General features: G+C 42.2%; 1 long non-coding RNA gene across 1 annotated transcript in view; it reads left to right on the forward strand.

Moving 5' to 3' along the window:
* Window positions 1-7,159: 7,159 nt before the first annotated feature.
* The window catches only part of LOC140847495 (uncharacterized), a 298,189-nt gene continuing 293,185 nt past the window's right edge, over window positions 7,160-12,163 (forward strand). The window contains exon 1 of the long non-coding RNA XR_012127559.1: window positions 7,160-7,381. This is a non-coding gene — a long non-coding RNA (uncharacterized lncRNA). The remainder of the gene's footprint in view (window positions 7,382-12,163) is intronic.

Here is a 12,163-nt window from a genome sequence, read left to right on the forward strand (position 1 = left end):
TCAGACCACTGGCTTTGATACTGGGGACAGGCATGGCAGACAGGAATCAGGAAACAGATCTTTCCTCATCCCAGGCACCAGCTCTGCTCCCCTACGGACCACAACCTCACTCTAGGGGATGAGCAGCTCCAGAGACTGGAGCTTCTGGACACTAGTGGGCACCACACAGAAATATGAAACATCAAAAGAACGTGGTTCATACCAAAATCTCACAAACCCCAGAAAAAGGGCCAAATGAAACTGAACTCAGCAATTTTCCTGAAAGAGTTCAAAATTAAAATCATAAACATGCTTATAGAGGTACAGAAAAGTATTCAAGAACTCAGGAATGAATTTAACACAGAGACTCAATCATTAAGAAATCCCATATCTGAAATGAAACATACAATGGAGGGATTTAAAAGCAGATTCGATGTAGTAGAAGAGACAGTAAATGGAATAGAAATTAGAGAAGAAGAATACAAAGAAGCTGAGGTATAGATAGAAAAAAGAATCTTTAAGAATGATAGTATATTCAGAGAACTGTGTGATAAATCCAAATGGAACAATATTTGAATTATATTGGTGCCAGAAAAGGAAGAAGAGAGGAAAAGGAATAGAAAGCATCATTGAGGAGGTGATTGCTGAAAACTTCCCCAATCTGGGCCAGTCTCTCAGGCCATGGGGATGCACAGATCTCCCAACACAAGGTACCCAAGGAAGACAACATCAAGACATATAATAATTAAAATGGCAAATATCAAGGATAAGTACAGACTTTTAAAAGCAGCTAGAGAAGGAAAAAAGAGCACATACAAAGGAAAACCCATCAGGCTATCATCATATTTATCAACAGAAACCTTATAGACCAGAAGGGAATGGCATGATATATTTAATGCAATGAAGCAGAAGGGCCTTGAACCAAGAATACTCTACCAGGCAAGGTTATCATTTAAATTTGAAGGAGGGATTAAACAATTTTCAGATAAGCAAAAGCTGAGAGAATTTACCTCCCACATACCACCTATACAGTACATTTTGGAGGGACTCCTACAAGATGCAAGTATTCCTAAGACTAAATAGATATCACCCAAGGAATAGACAAAGAGTACAGAGTATTATTCTTAACACATAAAGAATGGAGGAGGAAGAAAAATGAGAGAAGAAAAAGAGAATCTTTAGGTTGTGTTTGTAATAGTATATGAAGTGAGTTAAATAAGACTGTTAAATAGTAAGGGATTTACCCCTGAACCCTTGGTAACCATGAATCTACAGCCTGCAATGGCAATAAGTGCATACCTATCGATAATCACCCTAAATGTAAATGGTCCGAATGCACCAATCAAAAGATGTAGAGTCACTGAATGGATAAAAATACAGGCCCCATCTATATGCTGCCTACAAGAGACTCACCTCAAACCCAAAGACATACACAGACTAAAAGTGAAGGGATGGAAAAAGATATTTCATGCAACTAATAGGGAGAAAAAAGCAGGAGTTGCAGTACTTGTATCAGACAAAACAGACTTCAAAACAAAGAAAGTAACAAGAGACAAAGAAGGACATTGCATAATGATAAAGGGGTCAGTCCAAGAAGAGTATATAACAATTGTACATCTATGCACCCAATGCAGGATCATCTACATATGTGAAATGAAGGGGGAAATAAAATGCAATGCATTCATTTTAGGAGAATTCAATATGCCATTCATTCCAAAGGTCAGATCAACCAGACAGAAAATGAGTAAAGAGACAGAGGCACTGAATAACATATTAGTACAGATGGACCTAACAGATTTCTACAGAACACTCCATCCAAAAGCAACAGGATACACATTCTTCTCAAGAGCACATGGAACATTTTCAAGAACAGATCATATAATAGGCCAAAAAAGAACCTCAGTAAATTTAAAAAGATTGAATTTGTACCAATCAGCTTCTCAGATCACAAAGGTATGAAACCATGCAATAAATTACACAAGGAAAATGAAAAAGCGCACAAACACATGGAGGCTTAATAACATGGTCCTAAATAATCAATGGATCAATGACCAAATAAAAACAGATATCAAGCAATGTATGGAGACAAATAACAACAATAATTCAACACCACAAAATCTGTGGGATGCAACAAAGGCTGTGCTAAAAGGGAAGTACATGGCAATACAGGCCTACCTCAGGAAAGAAAAACAATTCCATATGAGCAGTCTAAACTTACAATTAACAAAACTAGAAAAGGAAGAACAAATGAAGCCCAAAGTCAGTAGAAGGAGGGACATAATAAAGACTAGAGAAGAAATGAATAAAATCCAGAAGAATAAAACAATAGAAAGAATCAATGAAGGCAGGACCTGGTTCTTTGAGAAAATACACAAAATTGATAAACCCCTAGCCAGACTTATCAAGAAAAAAGAGAGTCAACACACATGAACAGAATCGGAAAGGAAAAATCACTACGGATGCCACAGAAATACAAAGAATTATGAGAGAATACTATGAAAAATGATATGGAAACAAACTGGATAACCTAGAAGAAATGGACAACTTTCTAGAAAAATACATCATACCAAGGCTGACTCAGGAAGAAACAGAAAATCTGAATAGAACAATTATGAGCAAAGAAATTGAACTGGTAATCAAAAACTACCTAAGAACAAAACTCCTGGACCAGATGGTTTCCCTGCTGAATTTTATCAAACATTTAGTGAATACATAGTACCCACTTTCCTTAAAGTTTTCCAAAAAGTAGAAAAGGAGGGAATACTCTGCAACTCATTCTATAAGACCAACATCACTCTAACAACAAAACCAGGCAAAGACATAACAAAAAAAGAAAATTACAGGCCAATATCCTTGATGAACATAGATGCAAAAATACTCAACAAAATATTAGCAAACTGAATTCAAAAATACATCAAGAAGATCATCCATCATGATCGAGTGGGATTCATCTGAGGGATGCAAGGATGGTACAACACTCGAAAATCCAACAGCATCATCCATTACATCAACAAAAAGGACAAAAACAACATGATCATCTCCATAGATGCTGAAAAAGCATTCAACAAAACTCAACATCCATTCATGATAAAAATTCTCAACAAAATGGGTATAGAGGAAAATTACCTCAACATAATAAAGGCCATATATGACAAACCCGCAGCCAACATCGTACTTAATAGCAGGAAGCTGAAAGCCTTTCCTTTAAGATCGGGAACAGGACAAGGTAGCCCACTCTCTCCACTTTTATTCAACATAGTTCTAGAGGTCCTAGCCATGACAATCAGACAGCACAAAGAAATAGAAGGCATCCAGATTGGTTTAGAAGAAGTCAAACTGTCCCTGTTTTCAGATGACATGATATTGTACATAAAAAAACCCTAAAGAATACACTCCAAAACTACTAGACCTAATATCTGAATTCCATAAAGTTGTGGGATACAAAATTAATACACAGAACTCTGTTGCATTCCTATACACTAATGATGAACTAGCAGAAAGAGAAATCAGGAAAACAATTCCATTCACAATTGCATCAAAAATAATAAAACGCTTAGGAATAATGAACCAAGGAAGTGAAACTTATATTACCAAAACTGGAAGACACTCATGAGAGAAATTAAAGAAGAAACCAATAAATGGAAATACATCCCATGTTCATGGATAGTTAGAATTAATACTGTCAAAATGGCCATCCTACCTAAAGCAATCTACAGATTCAGTGCAATCCATATCAGAATACCAACATAATTCCTATCAGAATACCAAGAGAATCCAATTCTTCAATGAACTAGGGCAAATAATTCTAAAATTCATATGGAACCACAAAAGACCCCAAATAGCCAAAGCAATCCTGAGAAGGAAGAATAAAGAGGGGGGAATTATGCTCCCTTACTTTCAGCTCTACTACAAAGCCACAGAAATCAAGACAATTTGGTACTGGCACACAAACAGACCCATAGACCAGTGGAATAGACTAGAGAGCCCAGATATAAGTCCAAGCATATACGGTCAATTACAATAGAGGAGCCATGGATATATAATAGGGAAATGACAGTCTCTTCAACAGCTGGTGTTGGCAAAACTGGACAGCTACATGTAAGAGAATGAAACTGGATTATTGTCTATCCCCATACACCAAAGTAAACTCAAAATGGATCAAAGACCTGAATGTAATTCATGAAACCATAAAACTCTTAGACAAAAACAAAGGCAAAAATCTCTTGGACATAAACATGAGCAACTTCTTCATGAATTTATCTCCCCGGGAAAAGGAAACAAAAGCAAAAATGAACAAGTGGGACTATATCAAACTAAAAAGCTTCTGTACAACAAAGGACACCATCAGTAGAACAAAAAGGCATCCTTTAGTATGGGAGAATATATTCATAAATGACATATCTGGTAAGGGGTTGACATCCAAATTATACAAAGAGCTCATGCACATCAACAAACAAAAAGCAAATAATCCAATTAAAATATGGGCAGAGGAGCTGAGCAGACACTTCTCCAAAGAAGATATTTAGATGGCCAACTGGCACATGAAAAGATGCTCTGCATCACTAATCATTAGAGAAGTGCAAATTAAAACCACAATGAGATATCACCTCACACCAGTTAGGATGGCCACCATCCAAAAGACAAACAACAAATGTTCGCAAGGTTGTGGAGAAAGGGGAAGCATCCTACACTGCTGGTGGGAATGTAAATTAGTTCAACCATTGTGGAAAGCAGTATGGACGTTCCTCAAAAACCTCAAAATAGAAATACCATTTGACCCAGGAATTCCACTCCTAGGAATTTCCCCTAAGAATGCAGGATCCCAGTTTGAAAGACCTATGTACACCTATGTTTATTGCAGCACTATTTACAATAGCCAAGAAATTGAAGCAATCTAAGTGTCCATCAGTAGATGAATGGATAAAGAAGATGTAGTACATATACACAATGGAATATTATTCAGCCCTAAGAAGAAAACAAATCCTACCATTTGCAACAACATGGATGGCACTAGAGGGTATTATGCTCACTGAAATAAGCCAGGTGGAGAAAGACAAGTATCAAATGATTTCTCTCATCTGTGCAGTATAAGAACAAAGCAAAATCTTAAGGAATAAAATAGCAGCAGACTCACAGAACCCAAGAATGGGCTAACAGTTACCAATAGGAAAGGGACTGGGGAAGATGGGTGGGAAGGGAGGGATAAGGGGGAAAAGGAGTATTACAGTTAGCACACACAATGTATCATGGGGGGACACAGGGAAGGCAGTGTAACACCGAAAAGACAAGTAATGATTCTATAGCATCTTATTACGCAGATGGACTGTGACTGTAAAGGGGTATGTGGTCAGGATTTGATGATAGGGGGAGTGTAGTAACCATAATGTTGCTCATGTAACTCTACATGAATTGCACCAAAAAAAAACACACCATCACGAAAAGCACAATCCATGAAAGAGATTGATCAACAAACTGGACTTTGTTAAAATTAAAAATGTCTGCTCTGTTGAAGACGTTCATGTAACTCTACATTAATTGTACCAAAAAAAAAAAAAAACACCACCACCAAAAGCACAGTCCATGAAATAGATTCGTCAACAAACTGAATTTTGTTAAAATTAAAAATATCTGCTCTGTTGAGAGAATGAAATGAAAAGCCACAGACTGGGAGAAAGTGTATGTAACAAAATATGTGATAAAGGGCTATTATCCAAAATATACAAAGAACTCTTCAGACTCAACAATGAGAACACAAGGAACCCAATTAAAAAATAGGCAATAGATCTGAATGCACACTTCCCCAAAGAGGATGTACAGACCACAAATGTGACCATGCAATGATAATCAACATCATGGCATTAGGAAACTGCAAATTAAGACACCAGAGATACACACCTATTAGAATGCCTAAAATTCAAAACACTGAATATATCAAATTCTGATTGAGGATGTGGAGCAGTGGGAATTCTCATGCATTGTTGGTGGCAATACAAAATGGGATAGCCACTTTTGAAGACAGTTTGGCAGTTTACACAAAATTAAACATATTCTTACCATGTAATCCAGAAATTGTGCTCCTTGGTATTTACCTAGATGAGTTGAAAACTTTTGTCCATGCAAAAACCTGCCCATTAATGTTTATCTAGCTTTAGACATGGTTGACAAAACTTGGAAACAACCAAGATGTCCTTTGATAGGTGAATGGAAAGAGAAACTGTGGTACGTCCATACAATGATACATTATTCAGTGATAAACAGAAATGGGCCATCAAGACACAAAAATACATGGGCAAACTGTAAGTGCATATTGCTATGTAAAAGAAACCAATCTGTAAAGGTTATATATTGTATGAATCCAATACACAACATTCTGGAAAAGGCAAATTTATGGAGAGAGTGAAAAGATCAGTGGTTGCCAGGGACATGGGAAGAAACCGGGAGGGATGAATAGGTGGAGCCCAGTGGACTTTTAGGGGAGTGAAATGATTCTGTGTGATACTGTAATGGTGGATACATGTCATTATACATTTGTCAAAACCCACAGAACGTACAACTCAAAGAGTGAAACTGAGTGCAAACTATACACCTTACTAGCAAGGTATCAGTATTAGCTCATCAATTGTAACAGATATACCACCCTAATGCAAGATATCACTAATAGGGGAAATTGGATGTTGGGGGTGTAGGGCAGGATAGGGGAACCATCTGTACTTTCCCCTTATTTTTCTGTAAAATTAAAACTACTAAGAGAAATAAAATCTATTATAAATAAAATAAAATAAAATAACCTTGAGATAAATGGTAGGCAATAATTTCAGAAGATAAGGACTGCCTCACTGCCTTTCATGATCTGGAATACACTTCCAACTCATTGCCTCATCCCCTAACTCCCAATCTTATACCTTATGTTGCAGTTGTTGTGCTGTTCTGGGCTAGAAAAAGTGCCTGTGTCAGACATGGGTGCATGTGCACATGTCTATGCATGAACAGTACCCTTGCAAACAAACACAAATTCATGTCCATGGGTGGCCTCCCACAATACATCCTGTGTCTTAGCTTCCACTCCTCTGTATTTTTCCTCTTGAGTCAGACCGATTAAGCTTCAGTTTCCCTGGTAACCAACCTTGGTTTTCTATCTCAGCCTCCGCTCACAGAAAGGTTGAGATGGAGGAGGCAAGCTTTCCCATCTGTCCTGGTCCTTCAGCGGGGCTGAGGCCTGAGCTGAGCGACCCAGGGAGGAGGAGCAGGAGACCGTTGTCAAGACAACAGCAGCTCGAGTACCCCTCCCAGCACTGAGGCCCTTCTCCCCACTCCTCCCCCTCCCTGCCTGCTTGGATCTCATCTGAATAGGAAGAGCTTTGGCAAGACTGAAGGAGAAAGGACCCTGGCATCCTTGTGGAAGGTGAGAAGGCCTTGTGGACCCACTCCCCACAAGGACAAATCCCACCAGTCACTCCACTCTGTGTGTCTGTCTGACCTGCTCTTCCTTCTGTGCTCTGTTTTGGGGTTCCACTTATGGCATACAAAACATTGTCCTGGGTAAAGGAGAGGACAAGGCAAGGCTGCCTTCGTCTCCTCTAACGTGGGCTGATCCAGACAGGTGGTGGTCAGAGGAGGAGCCCGTGGGAATAGTGGCTGAGATCCCTCATTCCCTCATGCCCCTGACTGCGCAGGCACTTGGTTCATTGATTCTCCTTGGCTGATCTGATCCTCATCACAAGTGCCTGCTCTCTGGACTGGATAGTGGAGGGAGGGGGAACACACTGAATTCATGCCAAATCTGATAAATGTAATATGATGCTGTCATACGAATGATTCCTCTGAATAAATGTTCAGTCTGTTTTGGTGATAATGCACAGTCTCTCAGATTTCCACCCTATCTTCCTACTCCTTTCCAAGGTGGGGATAGGGGTGTTTATGGTTTATAAGTCACCTGGGTGGTGTGGCAAGGGGTCTATGAAATTCTTATATTGCTGAAAGTATCCTTGTTGGTCTCTAGGGATGAATGACTCTTTTCTCCCAGGTCTGGCTGGTGATGCTGACCTGCACCACCCACGTGTCTGTGTAGGGCTGGTGAAACTTGCATTTTGGTCTGTCTCTCTTGATCAGAACCTGGTGCTCCCTGGCTGACTCTGCCTCATCTCACCCCTGCTGGCATCTTCAGAACCCTCTGAATCTGGGTATCATCCTGCCCCCGGGTAAAGGCAGCCTCAGCTGCAGGGTCATCTAAGCCCCTCACCAAGTTAGGCTTCCTTCATGGCAGAACCCCTGACTCTGGACTCCGACAACTTCTGCATTGTCCTTCAGAGAATGAAGCACCCTGGTTTCTCACCTACACCACAGCATGAACCAAGGTCAGCTCTACAAAGCTGAATTCCTAAATTCCAGCCATCCTTCTGCCCACTTTGTAGATGATGGAATGATCCAGAAGAAATGGGGAGTGTGGTGATTCAGGAAAAAGGATTGATCATCCCAAAAGCCTACTCCTTGAGGAGGGAGGATTTGGGAACCAGGCGAAGGGTCTGGCTTCAGATAAGATCTGGTCACCTGCTCCAGAGAGCAGCAGAGAATACAAGTGCAGATCCAATGTTGGAAAGTGGTGAGAGTTCCTGTCTGAAAGCTTTTTTTCTCAATGAATTTTCATTGACTGTCATGAGAAGAGTGGGTGTGGTGCTTGGGGATGACTACTCTAGGGACAGGCAAGGAGAGAGAGAAGCTACTGGTGTGCAGGATGCAGGGGCTGTGGCCATTTAGTGATATTGCCAGGGGAGTAGGCAGGAGGGAGCAAGGGGCAGAAGAGGTGTGTTCTGGGGGAGGGTTTATAGCCCTAGGTAAGCTGGGTAAGGAGGGGTCTGGTGAAAGTTAAGGCAAGCTGTGGGGTGGGTGGACTGGAGACCCCCAGGAGGTTTAAGGCTTTTGGTGCAGAGGCACTGGAGGGAGGGTGATGGAGGACAAGGAAATTGCATTGGGGGTGATGAGAGACAGGACTGCTAGAAACGGAGGTCACCTCAGGGCAAGGGCAAGACTGTGTGTGAGGGTTGGGAGGGGTGGTGGATCGGAGGTGCTCTGGTGGGGAGAAGAGCATCCCTGAGAACAGAGAGGCTCCACATTGTCCAGGGCAGCCTTGTGGGTCCTGAGGTCGCTGGGAAGGATCAGAGGAATGAGGGCTGAGAGGAGGGTAGTGAGCGCCCCTGGGTGAGTGTGTGCACAGCACAAGCTGGGGCATGGGTGGGAGGAAACTCATGGGGTTTGGTATAGGTGCTGCAAGTTGGGAAGGTAGGGGTGGCTGCACCGTGGTAGTTGGCTGACACGACCTGGACATCACCTGGCCTGGTCCTTTTATGGGCTGAGTTTGTTCCCCTCAGTTCCTGTCTCTGCCACAAGAAAGAACTAAAAGGCCAAGACAGGACAGTGAAGCCGAGCGAAAGTTTTATTTACATACACTCCAAGGGATGAACAATCCGGATCAAGGTCGACAAAAGCCCCAAACTTTTAGGGGAAGGTATATTTATCACGGCCTAGCTGGGAGGCACTTCTTTGATTGACTGGGTGAGGTTATTTGACTGACAGCTCTTAGTTAGACACTCACTCCTCTTAGTGCACTGTCTTTTTCCAAAAGGCACATAGAAAAGCCCATGGTTGGGGGATGGAGCAAAACCACAATTTTACGTTAATGATATTATGAGGAGGCATGGTTTGAGTGGTTCTTAGTTTTGTTCCATGGTGACCATGTTGGGGTCAGGTTGGGACCAGTATAGCCTGTGTGCTTCAGACACGGGTTTCTTGCCAATGTGTTTCAGACCCAGGCAAGTTCGCAATGGATTCAATGCGACCAAAGAAAATGACAGCAAATGGTCTTTGGGGTGAAAGGGTTTATTAACCAGCTTGTTCTCCTGGTGGTAGGTCGAGCACTACCGTCTCTGCCTCTGCCCAGAGCACTGGGCCAAGCTCTCTATATAGTGTAATAATAGCTTATTGTCTAAAGATGTGGAAGGGGTAGCCTAGCAACAGGCCACTTACATCATCAGGTGGTTTAAGTTCAGTGAGGATTCTGGCCATAGGAACCCCAACTTCCTCACACTACACCCCTCCAGGATTCTTGCCTTATAATCTAATGCTTTCAATCTTCCACAATGGTCCCTGTGAGAAAAAGATGGAGCACTGTAACCAGATTCCACAACAGCAACAGAGGATTACAACTTAGATATAACAACAAAAATTAAGATACAACAAGATTTTGATACAGGTAACAAAAATTATAATAATCCTCAAACCAGAGGAGGTTCCTAATAAAAATTATAATAATCCTCAAGCCAGAGGAAGTTCCCAATCCACAAAAACCTTAGGGGTGATAAGACACATGTTTTAATGACACCAGTGTAGGCAAATCTTGTCCATCAGGTAAGATGCATGCAAGAGAGTGGTCCTGTGATAGGACTGTAGCAGGAAGGGGGTCCCTTCCAGGTCTAGTATACCATACTTTTACTCCTTTCACCATGGGGGTTACTGAAGGGTGTATATATAGTGCTACTGGAGGTGCATGCACTGGCCATAATGATAAAACAAAACTCCCCGGTATGATGCTCCTACCTTCTGGCCATTCAGGATGTACTACTGTGACTTTTCGGGGCCACTCTCCTGTTATTCCAGGAAGACACAGGAGGCCAGCTTTCAGACCTTGTCCCCAAGGTTTCAGGAGAGCCAGCCATCATTGGTCCATGTGTAGGAAGGTCCAAGGTCACATCTGCTCAATGGAGTCTCTGGGGTTCAGTGCAGTTGGTGCCGGCAGCAAGACATTATTCTGGTGGCCGAAATTCGGCTTCAGTGTTTCTTCCTTGGTTTGTACTTGCAGTTGTATAGGGGAGGCAGCCATATCTGTTAACATGTACACAGGGTTGAGGGCTCCCTTTTGGGGTATCTCATTCAAATGTCATAGCATGGTCCATAAGTGGACTGACCATCCCCTCAGACTATTGGTATCTGACTTTAGTCTGGATTTTAACAAGCCATTGTGCTTCTCTATCATGCTTGCTACAGTAGATTGTATGGCACATGAAACTTCCATTTGATTCCCAGCTGTCAGAGCCATTCTTGCAGTGTATGTCCAGTAAAATGGGTGCCCTGATCACTCTCAGTTACCTGTGGTCAGCCATAGGCGGCAAAGAGATGCTCCAGGCCTCTTTTGGTCATCTGCTGGTCTGCACAATGGGTAGGAAATGCAATCAGAAGTCCAGTAGCTGTGTCCACACAAGTCCTGGCATATTGATATCCTTCTGACACAGGTATAGGCCCAATATAGTCTATCTCCCATTTGACGAGGGATATAAGCCCCTTAGCTGTTGTCCGATGTTGCTGTGGAACTCGGTGTAAGTCACTTTTGGAGCACACAATACACTCCTGCTGGGCTCTACTAACTTCTTCAAAGGTCAAAGGCAAGCCCCACTGACAGGTTACAGCATACATTGTCTTTTGCCCCACATGCAACAAATGCTGATGTAACCATTGGACTACACCAGAGGCAGGCTTTCCTTCTAACCAACGTATCTGGGCCAATTTATCTGCTTCATCATTTCCTGGGGATGCCAGTGGCAAATGACCTGTCACATGGTATACTGTAATTATTTTAGTCTGACCACAGGCCCATAAGTCTTGCCAAAATTCTTGCCCCCAAAAGGGTCAGTGACCAACCAGCCAGTTGGCAAGGTACCAGGTTGGTAGCCACAGGGTCAAGCCCCAATAGACAGCCCAGCTGTCAGTACAGACAACTATAGGGGAGGGCTCCTGGCTGATCACAAGCCACATGGCCGACAACTCTGCCCATTGGCTGCTCTTCCCCTCACCATCTTTCATCCATATTGTCTCAGTCTTAGGATGGAAAGTTATAGACCTTCATTTTAGGGGCTGCCCGCAGCTGGAGCCATCTGTGTACCATGTATCTTTGGGTATAGGGGCTCTTCCCTACCGATAGGGCCTCTCTGATACTAATGGTTCAAAATCAAGTTCCTTCTGCTTTTCACTAGTATGTCACCAACCCCAATAAGCATTGGAGTTCTTCACACAAGGGGCTACTAGAGATGGCAATATGTTGCTGTAGGTAAGGACCCCATTTGGCAAGTGTGGGCATTTGTGCCACACCACTCCTTGGTTTTTGGGTCCTGTCTTGTGCCTACCCCAAGATGGGATA

The sequence above is a fragment of the Manis javanica genome, chromosome X (genome assembly GCF_040802235.1).
Source record: "Manis javanica isolate MJ-LG chromosome X, MJ_LKY, whole genome shotgun sequence".
Classification (NCBI taxonomy): Eukaryota; Metazoa; Chordata; class Mammalia; order Pholidota; family Manidae; genus Manis; species Manis javanica.